The sequence below is a fragment of the Hypomesus nipponensis genome, chromosome 28 (assembly GCF_054491055.1).
Source record: "Hypomesus nipponensis isolate SF chromosome 28, ASM5449105v1, whole genome shotgun sequence".
NCBI lineage: Eukaryota > Metazoa > Chordata > Actinopteri > Osmeriformes > Osmeridae > Hypomesus > Hypomesus nipponensis.
Genome location: NC_140388.1, coordinates 552,501 through 565,000, shown reverse-complemented (window position 1 = coordinate 565,000; position 12,500 = coordinate 552,501). Strand labels below are relative to the sequence as shown.

The window sequence follows — 12,500 nt, the reverse complement described above, 5'->3', positions numbered from 1 at the left end:
AGGCGGTCTCCCATCCAAGTACTAACCAGGCCCGACCCTGCTTAGCTTCCGAGATCAGACGTGATCGGGCGTTGCCAGGCTGGTATGGCCGTACGAAATAAGTTGACAACCATAGGCTACTTATCCATATACAGATTTAGCAATTGACAATGCAAGGTGGTCTCTCTCTCTCTCTCTCTCTCTCTCTCTCTCTCTCGTGTCAAAATGAAAACAGCTTCCAGCCCCTTTCATGAAGGACTACTTGTGCATATTGCAAGATGTCAGTTTCTAAGTGAATGAGCAAAAGAGCATACAGCACCTGGTATTCCCAGGCGGTCTCCCATCCAAGTACTAACCAGGCCCGACCCTGCTTAGCTTCCGAGATCAGACGAGATCGGGCGTTGCCAGGCTGGTATGGCCGTACGAAATAAGTTGACAACCATAGGCTACTTATCCATATACAGATTTAGCAATTGACAATGCAAGGTAGTCTCTCTCTCTCTCTCTCGTGTCAAAATGAAAACAGCTTCCAGCCCCTTTCATGAAGGACTACTTGTGCATATTGCAAGATGTCAGTTTCTAAGTGAATGAGCAAAAGAGCATACAGCACCTGGTATTCCCAGGCGGTCTCCCATCCAAGTACTAACCAGGCCCGACCCTGCTTAGCTTCCGAGATCAGACGAGATCGGGCGTTGCCAGGCTGGTATGGCCGTACAAAATAAGTTGACAACCATAGGCTACTTATCCATATACAGATTTAGCAATTGACAATGCAAGGTGGTCTCTCTCTCTCTCTCTCTCTCTCTCTCTCGTGTCAAAATGAAAACAGCTTCCAGCCCCTTTCATGAAGGACTACTTGTGCATATTGCAAGATGTCAGTTTCTAAGTGAATGAGCAAAAGAGCATACAGCACCTGGTATTCCCAGGCGGTCTCCCATCCAAGTACTAACCAGGCCCGACCCTGCTTAGCTTCCGAGATCAGACGAGATCGGGCGTTGCCAGGCTGGTATGGCCGTACGAAATAAGTTGACAACCATAGGCTACTTATCCATATACAGATTTAGCAATTGACAATGCAAGGTAGTCTCTCTCTCTCTCTCTCGTGTCAAAATGAAAACAGCTTCCAGCCCCTTTCATGAAGGACTACTTGTGCATATTGCAAGATGTCAGTTTCTAAGTGAATGAGCAAAAGAGCATACAGCACCTGGTATTCCCAGGCGGTCTCCCATCCAAGTACTAACCAGGCCCGACCCTGCTTAGCTTCCGAGATCAGACGAGATCGGGCGTTGCCAGGCTGGTATGGCCGTACAAAATAAGTTGACAACCATAGGCTACTTATCCATATACAGATTTAGCAATTGACAATGCAAGGTGGTCTCTCTCTCTCTCTCTCTCTCTCGTGTCAAAATGAAAACAGCTTCCAGCCCCTTTCATGAAGGACTACTTGTGCATATTGCAAGATTTCAGTTTCTAAGTGAATGAGCAAAAGAGCATACAGCACCTGGTATTCCCAGGCGGTCTCCCATCCAAGTACTAACCAGGCCCGACCCTGCTTAGCTTCCGAGATCAGACGAGATCGGGCGTTGCCAGGCTGGTATGGCCGTACGAAATAAGTTGACAACCATAGGCTACTTATCCATATACAGATTTAGCAATTGACAATGCAAGGTAGTCTCTCTCTCTCTCTCTCTCTCTCTCTCGTGTCAAAATGAAAACAGCTTCCAGCCCCTTTCATGAAGGACTACTTGTGCATATTGCAAGATGTCAGTTTCTAAGTGAATGAGCAAAAGAGCATACAGCACCTGGTATTCCCAGGCGGTCTCCCATCCAAGTACTAACCAGGCCCGACCCTGCTTAGCTTCCGAGATCAGACGAGATCGGGCGTTGCCAGGCTGGTATGGCCGTACGAAATAAGTTGACAACCATAGGCTACTTATCCATATACAGATTTAGCAATTGACAATGCAAGGTAGTCTCTCTCTCTCTCTCTCTCTCTCTCTCTCTCTCTCGTGTCAAAATGAAAACAGCTTCCAGCCCCTTTCATGAAGGACTACTTGTGCATATTGCAAGATTTCAGTTTCTAAGTGAATGAGCAAAAGAGCATACAGCACCTGGTATTCCCAGGCGGTCTCCCATCCAAGTACTAACCAGGCCCAACCCTGCTTAGCTTCCGAGATCAGACGAGATCGGGCGTTGCCAGGCTGGTATGGCCGTACGAAATAAGTTGACAACCATAGGCTACTTATCCATATACAGATTTAGCAATTGACAATGCAAGGTGGTCTCTCTCTCTCCCTCTCGTGTCAAAATGAAAACAGCTTCCAGCCCCTTTCATGAAGGACTACTTGTGCATATTGCAAGATTTCAGTTTCTAAGTGAATGAGCATACAGCACCTGGTATTCCCAGGCGGTCTCCCATCCAAGTACTAACCAGGCCCGACCCTGCTTAGCTTCCGAGATCAGACGAGATCGGGCGTTGCCAGGCTGGTATGGCCGTACGAAATAAGTTGACAACCATAGGCTACTTATCCATATACAGATTTAGCAATTGACAATGCAAGGTGGTCTCTCTCTCTCTCTCTCTCGTGTCAAAATGAAAACAGCTTCCAGCCCCTTTCATGAAGGACTACTTGTGCATATTGCAAGATTTCAGTTTCTAAGTGAATGAGCAAAAGAGCATACAGCACCTGGTATTCCCAGGCGGTCTCCCATCCAAGTACTAACCAGGCCCGACCCTGCTTAGCTTCCGAGATCAGACGAGATCGGGCGTTGCCAGGCTGGTATGGCCGTACGAAATAAGTTGACAACCATAGGCTACTTATCCATATACAGATTTAGCAATTGACAATGCAAGGTGGTCTCTCTCTCTCTCTCTCTCTCTCTCTCGTGTCAAAATGAAAACAGCTTCCAGCCCCTTTCATGAAGGACTACTTGTGCATATTGCAAGATGTCAGTTTCTAAGTGAATGAGCAAAAGAGCATACAGCACCTGGTATTCCCAGGCGGTCTCCCATCCAAGTACTAACCAGGCCCGACCCTGCTTAGCTTCCGAGATCAGACGAGATCGGGCGTTGCCAGGCTGGTATGGCCGTACGAAATAAGTTGACAACCATAGGCTACTTATCCATATACAGATTTAGCAATTGACAATGCAAGGTAGTCTCTCTCTCTCTCTCTCTCTCTCTCTCGTGTCAAAATGAAAACAGCTTCCAGCCCCTTTCATGAAGGACTACTTGTGCATATTGCAAGATGTCAGTTTCTAAGTGAATGAGCAAAAGAGCATACAGCACCTGGTATTCCCAGGCGGTCTCCCATCCAAGTACTAACCAGGCCCGACCCTGCTTAGCTTCCGAGATCAGACGAGATCGGGCGTTGCCAGGCTGGTATGGCCGTACGAAATAAGTTGACAACCATAGGCTACTTATCCATATACAGATTTAGCAATTGACAATGCAAGGTAGTCTCTCTCTCTCTCTCTCTCTCTCGTGTCAAAATGAAAACAGCTTCCAGCCCCTTTCATGAAGGACTACTTGTGCATATTGCAAGATGTCAGTTTCTAAGTGAATGAGCAAAAGAGCATACAGCACCTGGTATTCCCAGGCGGTCTCCCATCCAAGTACTAACCAGGCCCGACCCTGCTTAGCTTCCGAGATCAGACGAGATCGGGCGTTGCCAGGCTGGTATGGCCGTACGAAATAAGTTGACAACCATAGGCTACTTATCCATATACAGATTTAGCAATTGACAATGCAAGGTGGTCTCTCTCTCTCTCTCTCTCGTGTCAAAATGAAAACAGCTTCCAGCCCCTTTCATGAAGGACTACTTATGCATATTGCAAGATTTCAGTTTCTAAGTGAATGAGCAAAAGAGCATACAGCACCTGGTATTCCCAGGCGGTCTCCCATCCAAGTACTAACCAGGCCCGACCCTGCTTAGCTTCCGAGATCAGACGAGATCGGGCGTTGCCAGGCTGGTATGGCCGTACGAAATAAGTTGACAACCATAGGCTACTTATCCATATACAGATTTAGCAATTGACAATGCAAGGTAGTCTCTCTCTCTCTCTCTCTCTCTCTCTCTCTCGTGTCAAAATGAAAACAGCTTCCAGCCCCTTTCATGAAGGACTACTTGTGCATATTGCAAGATGTCAGTTTCTAAGTGAATGAGCAAAAGAGCATACAGCACCTGGTATTCCCAGGCGGTCTCCCATCCAAGTACTAACCAGGCCCGACCCTGCTTAGCTTCCGAGATCAGACGAGATCGGGCGTTGCCAGGCTGGTATGGCCGTACGAAATAAGTTGACAACCATAGGCTACTTATCCATATAAAGATTTAGCAATTGACAATGCAAGGTAGTCTCTCTCTCTCTCTCTCTCTCTCTCTCTCGTGTCAAAATGAAAACAGCTTCCAGCCCCTTTCATGAAGGACTACTTGTGCATATTGCAAGATGTCAGTTTCTAAGTGAATGAGCAAAAGAGCATACAGCACCTGGTATTCCCAGGCGGTCTCCCATCCAAGTACTAACCAGGCCCGACCCTGCTTAGCTTCCGAGATCAGACGAGATCGGGCGTGGCCAGGCTGGTATGGCCGTACGAAATAAGTTGACAACCATAGGCTACTTATCCATATACAGATTTAGCAATTGACAATGCAAGGTGGTCTCTCTCTCTCTCTCTCTCTCTCTCTCTCTCGTGTCAAAATGAAAACAGTTTCCAGCCCCTTTCATGAAGGACTACTTGTGCATATTGCAAGATGTCAGTTTCTAAGTGAATGAGCAAAAGAGCATACAGCACCTGGTATTCCCAGGCGGTCTCCCATCCAAGTACTAACCAGGCCCGACCCTGCTTAGCTTCCGATATCAGACGAGATCGGGCGTTGCCAGGCTGGTATGGCCGTACGAAATAAGTTGACAACCATAGGCTACTTATCCATATACAGATTTAGCAATTGACAATGCAAGGTAGTCTCTCTCTCTCTATCTCTCGTGTCAAAATGAAAACAGCTTCCAGCCCCTTTCATGAAGGACTACTTGTGCATATTGCAAGATGTCAGTTTCTAAGTGAATGAGCAAAAGAGCATACAGCACCTGGTATTCCCAGGCGGTCTCCCATCCAAGTACTAACCAGGCCCGACCCTGCTTAGCTTCCGAGATCAGACGAGATCGGGCGTTGCCAGGCTGGTATGGCCGTACGAAATAAGTTGACAACCATAGGCTACTTATCCATATACAGATTTAGCAATTGACAATGCAAGGTAGTCTCTCTCTCTCTCTCTCTCTCTCTCTCTCTCGTGTCAAAATGAAAACAGCTTCCAGCCCCTTTCATGAAGGACTACTTGTGCATATTGCAAGATGTCAGTTTCTAAGTGAATGAGCAAAAGAGCATACAGCACCTGGTATTCCCAGGCGGTCTCCCATCCAAGTACTAACCAGGCCCGACCCTGCTTAGCTTCCGAGATCAGACGAGATCGGGCGTTGCCAGGCTGGTATGGCCGTACGAAATAAGTTGACAACCATAGGCTACTTATCCATATACAGATTTAGCAATTGACAATGCAAGGTAGTCTCTCTCTCTCTCTCTCTCTCTCGTGTCAAAATGAAAACAGCTTCCAGCCCCTTTCATGAAGGACTACTTGTGCATATTGCAAGATGTCAGTTTCTAAGTGAATGAGCAAAAGAGCATACAGCACCTGGTATTCCCAGGCGGTCTCCCATCCAAGTACTAACCAGGCCCGACCCTGCTTAGCTTCCGAGATCAGACGTGATCGGGCGTTGCCAGGCTGGTATGGCCGTACGAAATAAGTTGACAACCATAGGCTACTTATCCATATACAGATTTAGCAATTGACAATGCAAGGTGGTCTCTCTCTCTCTCTCTCTCTCTCGTGTCAAAATGAAAACAGCTTCCAGCCCCTTTCATGAAGGACTACTTGTGCATATTGCAAGATGTCAGTTTCTAAGTGAATGAGAAAAAGAGCATACAGCACCTGGTATTCCCAGGCGGTCTCCCATCCAAGTACTAACCAGGCCCGACCCTGCTTAGCTTCCGAGATCAGACGTGATCGGGCGTTGCCAGGCTGGTATGGCCGTACGAAATAAGTTGACAACCATAGGCTACTTATCCATATACAGATTTAGCAATTGACAATGCAAGGTGGTCTCTCTCTCTCTCTCTCTCTCGTGTCAAAATGAAAACAGTTTCCAGCCCCTTTCATGAAGGACTACTTGTGCATATTGCAAGATGTCAGTTTCTAAGTGAATGAGCAAAAGAGCATACAGCACCTGGTATTCCCAGGCGGTCTCCCATCCAAGTACTAACCAGGCCCGACCCTGCTTAGCTTCCGAGATCAGACGAGATCGGGCGTTGCCAGGCTGGTATGGCCGTACGAAATAAGTTGACAACCATAGGCTACTTATCCATATACAGATTTAGCAATTGACAATGCAAGGTGGTCTCTCTCTCTCTCTCTCTCTCTCTCTCTCGTGTCAAAATGAAAACAGTTTCCAGCCCCTTTCATGAAGGACTACTTGTGCATATTGCAAGATGTCAGTTTCTAAGTGAATGAGCATACAGCACCTGGTATTCCCAGGCGGTCTCCCATCCAAGTACTAACCAGGCCCGACCCTGCTTAGCTTCCGAGATCAGACGAGATCGGGCGTTGCCAGGCTGGTATGGCCGTACGAAATAAGTTGACAACCATAGGCTACTTATCCATATACAGATTTAGCAATTGACAATGCAAGGTGGTCTCTCTCTCTCTCTCTCTCTCTCTCTCTCGTGTCAAAATGAAAACAGTTTCCAGCCCCTTTCATGAAGGACTACTTGTGCATATTGCAAGATGTCAGTTTCTAAGTGAATGAGCAAAAGAGCATACAGCACCTGGTATTCCCAGGCGGTCTCCCATCCAAGTACTAACCAGGCCCGACCCTGCTTAGCTTCCGAGATCAGACGAGATCGGGCGTTGCCAGGCTGGTATGGCCGTACGAAATAAGTTGACAACCATAGGCTACTTATCCATATACAGATTTAGCAATTGACAATGCAAGGTAGTCTCTCTCTCTCTATCTCTCGTGTCAAAATGAAAACAGCTTCCAGCCCCTTTCATGAAGGACTACTTGTGCATATTGCAAGATGTCAGTTTCTAAGTGAATGAGCAAAAGAGCATACAGCACCTGGTATTCCCAGGCGGTCTCCCATCCAAGTACTAACCAGGCCCGACCCTGCTTAGCTTACGAGATCAGACGAGATCGGGCGTTGCCAGGCTGGTATGGCCGTACGAAATAAGTTGACAACCATAGGCTACTTATCCATATACAGATTTAGCAATTGACAATGCAAGGTAGTCTCTCTCTCTCTCTCTCTCTCTCTCTCTCTCTCGTGTCAAAATGAAAACAGCTTCCAGCCCCTTTCATGAAGGACTACTTGTGCATATTGCAAGATGTCAGTTTCTAAGTGAATGAGCAAAAGAGCATACAGCACCTGGTATTCCCAGGCGGTCTCCCATCCAAGTACTAACCAGGCCCGACCCTGCTTAGCTTCCGAGATCAGACGAGATCGGGCGTTGCCAGGCTGGTATGGCCGTACGAAATAAGTTGACAACCATAGGCTACTTATCCATATACAGATTTAGCAATTGACAATGCAAGGTAGTCTCTCTCTCTCTCTCTCTCTCTCGTGTCAAAATGAAAACAGCTTCCAGCCCCTTTCATGAAGGACTACTTGTGCATATTGCAAGATGTCAGTTTCTAAGTGAATGAGCAAAAGAGCATACAGCACCTGGTATTCCCAGGCGGTCTCCCATCCAAGTACTAACCAGGCCCGACCCTGCTTAGCTTCCGAGATCAGACGTGATCGGGCGTTGCCAGGCTGGTATGGCCGTACGAAATAAGTTGACAACCATAGGCTACTTATCCATATACAGATTTAGCAATTGACAATGCAAGGTGGTCTCTCTCTCTCTCTCTCTCTCTCTCTCGTGTCAAAATGAAAACAGCTTCCAGCCCCTTTCATGAAGGACTACTTGTGCATATTGCAAGATGTCAGTTTCTAAGTGAATGAGAAAAAGAGCATACAGCACCTGGTATTCCCAGGCGGTCTCCCATCCAAGTACTAACCAGGCCCGACCCTGCTTAGCTTCCGAGATCAGACGTGATCGGGCGTTGCCAGGCTGGTATGGCCGTACGAAATAAGTTGACAACCATAGGCTACTTATCCATATACAGATTTAGCAATTGACAATGCAAGGTGGTCTCTCTCTCTCTCTCTCTCTCTCTCTCGTGTCAAAATGAAAACAGTTTCCAGCCCCTTTCATGAAGGACTACTTGTGCATATTGCAAGATGTCAGTTTCTAAGTGAATGAGCAAAAGAGCATACAGCACCTGGTATTCCCAGGCGGTCTCCCATCCAAGTACTAACCAGGCCCGACCCTGCTTAGCTTCCGAGATCAGACGAGATCGGGCGTTGCCAGGCTGGTATGGCCGTACGAAATAAGTTGACAACCATAGGCTACTTATCCATATACAGATTTAGAAATTGACAATGCAAGGTGGTCTCTCTCTCTCTCTCTCTCTCTCGTGTCAAAATGAAAACAGCTTCCAGCCCCTTTCATGAAGGACTACTTGTGCATATTGCAAGATTTCAGTTTCTAAGTGAATGAGCAAAAGAGCATACAGCACCTGGTATTCCCAGGCGGTCTCCCATCCAAGTACTAACCAGGCCCGACCCTGCTTAGCTTCCGAGATCAGACGAGATCGGGCGTTGCCAGGCTGGTATGGCCGTACGAAATAAGTTGACAACCATAGGCTACTTATCCATATACAGATTTAGCAATTGACAATGCAAGGTAGTCTCTCTCTCTCTCTCTCTCTCTCGTGTCAAAATGAAAACAGCTTCCAGCCCCTTTCATGAAGGACTACTTGTGCATATTGCAAGATGTCAGTTTCTAAGTGAATGAGCAAAAGAGCATACAGCACCTGGTATTCCCAGGCGGTCTCCCATCCAAGTACTAACCAGGCCCGACCCTGCTTAGCTTCCGAGATCAGACGTGATCGGGCGTTGCCAGGCTGGTATGGCCGTACGAAATAAGTTGACAACCATAGGCTACTTATCCATATACAGATTTAGCAATTGACAATGCAAGGTGGTCTCTCTCTCTCTCTCTCTCTCTCGTGTCAAAATGAAAACAGCTTCCAGCCCCTTTCATGAAGGACTACTTGTGCATATTGCAAGATGTCAGTTTCTAAGTGAATGAGCAAAAGAGCATACAGCACCTGGTATTCCCAGGCGGTCTCCCATCCAAGTACTAACCAGGCCCGACCCTGCTTAGCTTCCGAGATCAGACGTGATCGGGCGTTGCCAGGCTGGTATGGCCGTACGAAATAAGTTGACAACCATAGGCTACTTATCCATATACAGATTTAGCAATTGACAATGCAAGGTGGTCTCTCTCTCTCTCTCTCTCTCTCTCGTGTCAAAATGAAAACAGTTTCCAGCCCCTTTCATGAAGGACTACTTGTGCATATTGCAAGATGTCAGTTTCTAAGTGAATGAGCAAAAGAGCATACAGCACCTGGTATTCCCAGGCGGTCTCCCATCCAAGTACTAACCAGGCCCGACCCTGCTTAGCTTCCGAGATCAGACGAGATCGGGCGTTGCCAGGCTGGTATGGCCGTACGAAATAAGTTGACAACCATAGGCTACTTATCCATATACAGATTTAGCAATTGACAATGCAAGGTGGTCTCTCTCTCTCTCTCTCTCTCTCGTGTCAAAATGAAAACAGCTTCCAGCCCCTTTCATGAAGGACTACTTGTGCATATTGCAAGATTTCAGTTTCTAAGTGAATGAGCAAAAGAGCATACAGCACCTGGTATTCCCAGGCGGTCTCCCATCCAAGTACTAACCAGGCCCGACCCTGCTTAGCTTCCGAGATCAGACGAGATCGGGCGTTGCCAGGCTGGTATGGCCGTACGAAATAAGTTGACAACCATAGGCTACTTATCCATATACAGATTTAGCAATTGACAATGCAAGGTAGTCTCTCTCTCTCTCTCTCTCTCTCTCTCTCGTGTCAAAATGAAAACAGCTTCCAGCCCCTTTCATGAAGGACTACTTGTGCATATTGCAAGATGTCAGTTTCTAAGTGAATGAGCAAAAGAGCATACAGCACCTGGTATTCCCAGGCGGTCTCCCATCCAAGTACTAACCAGGCCCGACCCTGCTTAGCTTCCGAGATCAGACGAGATCGGGCGTTGCCAGGCTGGTATGGCCGTACGAAATAAGTTGACAACCATAGGCTACTTATCCATATACAGATTTAGCAATTGACAATGCAAGGTAGTCTCTCTCTCTCTCTCTCTCTCTCGTGTCAAAATGAAAACAGCTTCCAGCCCCTTTCATGAAGGACTACTTGTGCATATTGCAAGATGTCAGTTTCTAAGTGAATGAGCAAAAGAGCATACAGCACCTGGTATTCCCAGGCGGTCTCCCATCCAAGTACTAACCAGGCCCGACCCTGCTTAGCTTCCGAGATCAGACGTGATCGGGCGTTGCCAGGCTGGTATGGCCGTACGAAATAAGTTGACAACCATAGGCTACTTATCCATATACAGATTTAGCAATTGACAATGCAAGGTGGTCTCTCTCTCTCTCTCTCTCTCTCGTGTCAAAATGAAAACAGCTTCCAGCCCCTTTCATGAAGGACTACTTGTGCATATTGCAAGATGTCAGTTTCTAAGTGAATGAGCAAAAGAGCATACAGCACCTGGTATTCCCAGGCGGTCTCCCATCCAAGTACTAACCAGGCCCGACCCTGCTTAGCTTCCGAGATCAGACGTGATCGGGCGTTGCCAGGCTGGTATGGCCGTACGAAATAAGTTGACAACCATAGGCTACTTATCCATATACAGATTTAGCAATTGACAATGCAAGGTGGTCTCTCTCTCTCTCTCTCTCTCTCTCGTGTCAAAATGAAAACAGTTTCCAGCCCCTTTCATGAAGGACTACTTGTGCATATTGCAAGATGTCAGTTTCTAAGTGAATGAGCAAAAGAGCATACAGCACCTGGTATTCCCAGGCGGTCTCCCATCCAAGTACTAACCAGGCCCGACCCTGCTTAGCTTCCGAGATCAGACGTGATCGGGCGTTGCCAGGCTGGTATGGCCGTACGAAATAAGTTGACAACCATAGGCTACTTATCCATATACAGATTTAGCAATTGACAATGCAAGGTGGTCTCTCTCTCTCTCTCTCTCTCTAGTGTCAAAATGAAAACAGCTTCCAGCCCCTTTCATGAAGGACTACTTGTGCATATTGCAAGATGTCAGTTTCTAAGTGAATGAGCAAAAGAGCATACAGCACCTGGTATTCCCAGGCGGTCTCCCATCCAAGTACTAACCAGGCCCGACCCTGCTTAGCTTCCGAGATCAGACGTGATCGGGCGTTGCCAGGCTGGTATGGCCGTACGAAATAAGTTGACAACCATAGGCTACTTATCCATATACAGATTTAGCAATTGACAATGCAAGGTGGTCTCTCTCTCTCTCTCTCTCTCGTGTCAAAATGAAAACAGTTTCCAGCCCCTTTCATGAAGGACTACTTGTGCATATTGCAAGATGTCAGTTTCTAAGTGAATGAGCAAAAGAGCATACAGCACCTGGTATTCCCAGGCGGTCTCCCATCCAAGTACTAACCAGGCCCGACCCTGCTTAGCTTCCGAGATCAGACGAGATTGGGCGTTGCCAGGCTGGTATGGCCGTACGAAATAAGTTGACAACCATAGGCTACTTATCCATATACAGATTTAGCAATTGACAATGCAAGGTAGTCTCTCTCTCTCTCTCTCTCTCTCGTGTCAAAATGAAAACAGCTTCCAGCCCCTTTCATGAAGGACTACTTGTGCATATTGCAAGATGTCAGTTTCTAAGTGAATGAGCAAAAGAGCATACAGCACCTGGTATTCCCAGGCGGTCTCCCATCCAAGTACTAACCAGGCCCGACCCTGCTTAGCTTCCGAGATCAGACGAGATCGGGCGTTGCCAGGCTGGTATGGCCGTACGAAATAAGTTGACAACCATAGGCTACTTATCCATATACAGATTTAGCAATTGACAATGCAAGGTGGTCTCTCTCTCTCTCTCTCTCTCTCTCTCGTGTCAAAATGAAAACAGCTTCCAGCCCCTTTCATGAAGGACTACTTGTGCATATTGCAAGATGTCAGTTTCTAAGTGAATGAGCAAAAGAGCATACAGCACCTGGTATTCCCAGGCGGTCTCCCATCCAAGTACTAACCAGGCCCGACCCTGCTTAGCTTCCGAGATCAGACGTGATCGGGCGTTGCCAGGCTGGTATGGCCGTACGAAATAAGTTGACAACCATAGGCTACTTATCCATATACAGATTTAGCAATTGACAATGCAAGGTGGTCTCTCTCTCTCTCTCTCTCTCTCTCGTGTCAAAATGAAAACAGTTTCCAGCCCCTTTCATGAAGGACTACTTGTGCATATTGCAAGATGTCAGTTTCTAA

The 12,500-nt window shown here is 47.1% G+C and overlaps 40 non-coding genes and 2 pseudogenes across 40 annotated transcripts in view; all 42 read right to left on the bottom strand.

Moving 5' to 3' along the window:
* LOC146217183 (5S ribosomal RNA) overlaps nt 1-96 on the bottom strand; it is a 119-nt gene extending 23 nt beyond the window's left edge. The window contains exon 1 of the ribosomal RNA XR_014752098.1: nt 1-96. This exon is cut by the window's left edge and continues 23 nt beyond it. This is a non-coding gene — a ribosomal RNA (5S ribosomal RNA).
* Nucleotides 97-286: 190 nt separating this feature from the next.
* On the bottom strand, nt 287-405 carry LOC146217182 (5S ribosomal RNA). The gene has a single exon (XR_014753168.1). It is a non-coding gene; the product is annotated as a 5S ribosomal RNA (ribosomal RNA).
* Nucleotides 406-577: 172 nt separating this feature from the next.
* On the bottom strand, nt 578-696 carry LOC146217181 (5S ribosomal RNA). The gene has a single exon (XR_014752296.1). It is a non-coding gene; the product is annotated as a 5S ribosomal RNA (ribosomal RNA).
* Nucleotides 697-880: 184 nt separating this feature from the next.
* On the bottom strand, nt 881-999 carry LOC146217180 (5S ribosomal RNA). Its single transcript, XR_014753167.1, has one exon. It is a non-coding gene; the product is annotated as a 5S ribosomal RNA (ribosomal RNA).
* A 172-nt stretch (nt 1,000-1,171) lies between these two features.
* LOC146217179 (5S ribosomal RNA) lies at nt 1,172-1,290 on the bottom strand. The gene has a single exon (XR_014752295.1). It is a non-coding gene; the product is annotated as a 5S ribosomal RNA (ribosomal RNA).
* A 178-nt stretch (nt 1,291-1,468) lies between these two features.
* On the bottom strand, nt 1,469-1,587 carry LOC146217178 (5S ribosomal RNA). Its single transcript, XR_014753166.1, has one exon. It is a non-coding gene; the product is annotated as a 5S ribosomal RNA (ribosomal RNA).
* Nucleotides 1,588-1,769: 182 nt separating this feature from the next.
* LOC146217177 (5S ribosomal RNA) lies at nt 1,770-1,888 on the bottom strand. The gene has a single exon (XR_014753165.1). It is a non-coding gene; the product is annotated as a 5S ribosomal RNA (ribosomal RNA).
* Nucleotides 1,889-2,078: 190 nt separating this feature from the next.
* LOC146217176 (5S ribosomal RNA) lies at nt 2,079-2,197 on the bottom strand. The gene has a single exon (XR_014751218.1). It is a non-coding gene; the product is annotated as a 5S ribosomal RNA (ribosomal RNA).
* A 164-nt stretch (nt 2,198-2,361) lies between these two features.
* LOC146217175 (5S ribosomal RNA) lies at nt 2,362-2,480 on the bottom strand. The gene has a single exon (XR_014753164.1). It is a non-coding gene; the product is annotated as a 5S ribosomal RNA (ribosomal RNA).
* Nucleotides 2,481-2,654: 174 nt separating this feature from the next.
* On the bottom strand, nt 2,655-2,773 carry LOC146217174 (5S ribosomal RNA). Its single transcript, XR_014753163.1, has one exon. It is a non-coding gene; the product is annotated as a 5S ribosomal RNA (ribosomal RNA).
* A 182-nt stretch (nt 2,774-2,955) lies between these two features.
* On the bottom strand, nt 2,956-3,074 carry LOC146217173 (5S ribosomal RNA). Its single transcript, XR_014753162.1, has one exon. It is a non-coding gene; the product is annotated as a 5S ribosomal RNA (ribosomal RNA).
* Nucleotides 3,075-3,256: 182 nt separating this feature from the next.
* Nucleotides 3,257-3,375, bottom strand: LOC146217172 (5S ribosomal RNA). The gene has a single exon (XR_014753161.1). It is a non-coding gene; the product is annotated as a 5S ribosomal RNA (ribosomal RNA).
* Nucleotides 3,376-3,553: 178 nt separating this feature from the next.
* LOC146217171 (5S ribosomal RNA) lies at nt 3,554-3,672 on the bottom strand. Its single transcript, XR_014753159.1, has one exon. It is a non-coding gene; the product is annotated as a 5S ribosomal RNA (ribosomal RNA).
* Nucleotides 3,673-3,846: 174 nt separating this feature from the next.
* Nucleotides 3,847-3,965, bottom strand: LOC146217170 (5S ribosomal RNA). Its single transcript, XR_014753158.1, has one exon. It is a non-coding gene; the product is annotated as a 5S ribosomal RNA (ribosomal RNA).
* Nucleotides 3,966-4,151: 186 nt separating this feature from the next.
* Nucleotides 4,152-4,270, bottom strand: LOC146217169 (5S ribosomal RNA). The gene has a single exon (XR_014753157.1). It is a non-coding gene; the product is annotated as a 5S ribosomal RNA (ribosomal RNA).
* A 184-nt stretch (nt 4,271-4,454) lies between these two features.
* Nucleotides 4,455-4,573, bottom strand: LOC146217168 (5S ribosomal RNA). Its single transcript, XR_014752228.1, has one exon. It is a non-coding gene; the product is annotated as a 5S ribosomal RNA (ribosomal RNA).
* Nucleotides 4,574-4,759: 186 nt separating this feature from the next.
* On the bottom strand, nt 4,760-4,878 carry LOC146217167 (5S ribosomal RNA). Its single transcript, XR_014752835.1, has one exon. It is a non-coding gene; the product is annotated as a 5S ribosomal RNA (ribosomal RNA).
* Nucleotides 4,879-5,052: 174 nt separating this feature from the next.
* On the bottom strand, nt 5,053-5,171 carry LOC146217166 (5S ribosomal RNA). The gene has a single exon (XR_014753156.1). It is a non-coding gene; the product is annotated as a 5S ribosomal RNA (ribosomal RNA).
* Nucleotides 5,172-5,357: 186 nt separating this feature from the next.
* On the bottom strand, nt 5,358-5,476 carry LOC146217165 (5S ribosomal RNA). Its single transcript, XR_014753155.1, has one exon. It is a non-coding gene; the product is annotated as a 5S ribosomal RNA (ribosomal RNA).
* Nucleotides 5,477-5,654: 178 nt separating this feature from the next.
* On the bottom strand, nt 5,655-5,773 carry LOC146217164 (5S ribosomal RNA). The gene has a single exon (XR_014752097.1). It is a non-coding gene; the product is annotated as a 5S ribosomal RNA (ribosomal RNA).
* Nucleotides 5,774-5,951: 178 nt separating this feature from the next.
* Nucleotides 5,952-6,070, bottom strand: LOC146217163 (5S ribosomal RNA). The gene has a single exon (XR_014752095.1). It is a non-coding gene; the product is annotated as a 5S ribosomal RNA (ribosomal RNA).
* Nucleotides 6,071-6,246: 176 nt separating this feature from the next.
* LOC146217162 (5S ribosomal RNA) lies at nt 6,247-6,365 on the bottom strand. Its single transcript, XR_014753154.1, has one exon. It is a non-coding gene; the product is annotated as a 5S ribosomal RNA (ribosomal RNA).
* Nucleotides 6,366-6,541: 176 nt separating this feature from the next.
* On the bottom strand, nt 6,542-6,660 carry LOC146217161 (5S ribosomal RNA). The gene has a single exon (XR_014753153.1). It is a non-coding gene; the product is annotated as a 5S ribosomal RNA (ribosomal RNA).
* A 184-nt stretch (nt 6,661-6,844) lies between these two features.
* LOC146217160 (5S ribosomal RNA) lies at nt 6,845-6,963 on the bottom strand. The gene has a single exon (XR_014753152.1). It is a non-coding gene; the product is annotated as a 5S ribosomal RNA (ribosomal RNA).
* A 174-nt stretch (nt 6,964-7,137) lies between these two features.
* On the bottom strand, nt 7,138-7,256 carry LOC146217159 (5S ribosomal RNA; annotated as a pseudogene).
* A 188-nt stretch (nt 7,257-7,444) lies between these two features.
* On the bottom strand, nt 7,445-7,563 carry LOC146217158 (5S ribosomal RNA). Its single transcript, XR_014753151.1, has one exon. It is a non-coding gene; the product is annotated as a 5S ribosomal RNA (ribosomal RNA).
* A 178-nt stretch (nt 7,564-7,741) lies between these two features.
* LOC146217157 (5S ribosomal RNA) lies at nt 7,742-7,860 on the bottom strand. The gene has a single exon (XR_014752094.1). It is a non-coding gene; the product is annotated as a 5S ribosomal RNA (ribosomal RNA).
* Nucleotides 7,861-8,042: 182 nt separating this feature from the next.
* LOC146217156 (5S ribosomal RNA) lies at nt 8,043-8,161 on the bottom strand. Its single transcript, XR_014752093.1, has one exon. It is a non-coding gene; the product is annotated as a 5S ribosomal RNA (ribosomal RNA).
* A 182-nt stretch (nt 8,162-8,343) lies between these two features.
* On the bottom strand, nt 8,344-8,462 carry LOC146217155 (5S ribosomal RNA). Its single transcript, XR_014753150.1, has one exon. It is a non-coding gene; the product is annotated as a 5S ribosomal RNA (ribosomal RNA).
* Nucleotides 8,463-8,640: 178 nt separating this feature from the next.
* On the bottom strand, nt 8,641-8,759 carry LOC146217154 (5S ribosomal RNA). Its single transcript, XR_014753148.1, has one exon. It is a non-coding gene; the product is annotated as a 5S ribosomal RNA (ribosomal RNA).
* A 178-nt stretch (nt 8,760-8,937) lies between these two features.
* Nucleotides 8,938-9,056, bottom strand: LOC146217153 (5S ribosomal RNA). Its single transcript, XR_014752092.1, has one exon. It is a non-coding gene; the product is annotated as a 5S ribosomal RNA (ribosomal RNA).
* Nucleotides 9,057-9,234: 178 nt separating this feature from the next.
* LOC146217152 (5S ribosomal RNA) lies at nt 9,235-9,353 on the bottom strand. The gene has a single exon (XR_014752091.1). It is a non-coding gene; the product is annotated as a 5S ribosomal RNA (ribosomal RNA).
* A 180-nt stretch (nt 9,354-9,533) lies between these two features.
* Nucleotides 9,534-9,652, bottom strand: LOC146217151 (5S ribosomal RNA). The gene has a single exon (XR_014753147.1). It is a non-coding gene; the product is annotated as a 5S ribosomal RNA (ribosomal RNA).
* Nucleotides 9,653-9,830: 178 nt separating this feature from the next.
* On the bottom strand, nt 9,831-9,949 carry LOC146217150 (5S ribosomal RNA). The gene has a single exon (XR_014753146.1). It is a non-coding gene; the product is annotated as a 5S ribosomal RNA (ribosomal RNA).
* Nucleotides 9,950-10,133: 184 nt separating this feature from the next.
* Nucleotides 10,134-10,252, bottom strand: LOC146217149 (5S ribosomal RNA). Its single transcript, XR_014753145.1, has one exon. It is a non-coding gene; the product is annotated as a 5S ribosomal RNA (ribosomal RNA).
* Nucleotides 10,253-10,430: 178 nt separating this feature from the next.
* LOC146217148 (5S ribosomal RNA) lies at nt 10,431-10,549 on the bottom strand. Its single transcript, XR_014752090.1, has one exon. It is a non-coding gene; the product is annotated as a 5S ribosomal RNA (ribosomal RNA).
* Nucleotides 10,550-10,727: 178 nt separating this feature from the next.
* LOC146217147 (5S ribosomal RNA) lies at nt 10,728-10,846 on the bottom strand. The gene has a single exon (XR_014752089.1). It is a non-coding gene; the product is annotated as a 5S ribosomal RNA (ribosomal RNA).
* Nucleotides 10,847-11,026: 180 nt separating this feature from the next.
* LOC146217146 (5S ribosomal RNA) lies at nt 11,027-11,145 on the bottom strand. The gene has a single exon (XR_014752088.1). It is a non-coding gene; the product is annotated as a 5S ribosomal RNA (ribosomal RNA).
* A 178-nt stretch (nt 11,146-11,323) lies between these two features.
* Nucleotides 11,324-11,442, bottom strand: LOC146217145 (5S ribosomal RNA). Its single transcript, XR_014752087.1, has one exon. It is a non-coding gene; the product is annotated as a 5S ribosomal RNA (ribosomal RNA).
* A 176-nt stretch (nt 11,443-11,618) lies between these two features.
* LOC146217144 (5S ribosomal RNA) lies at nt 11,619-11,737 on the bottom strand (annotated as a pseudogene).
* A 178-nt stretch (nt 11,738-11,915) lies between these two features.
* On the bottom strand, nt 11,916-12,034 carry LOC146217143 (5S ribosomal RNA). Its single transcript, XR_014753144.1, has one exon. It is a non-coding gene; the product is annotated as a 5S ribosomal RNA (ribosomal RNA).
* Nucleotides 12,035-12,216: 182 nt separating this feature from the next.
* LOC146217142 (5S ribosomal RNA) lies at nt 12,217-12,335 on the bottom strand. Its single transcript, XR_014752086.1, has one exon. It is a non-coding gene; the product is annotated as a 5S ribosomal RNA (ribosomal RNA).
* Nucleotides 12,336-12,500: the final 165 nt, after the last annotated feature.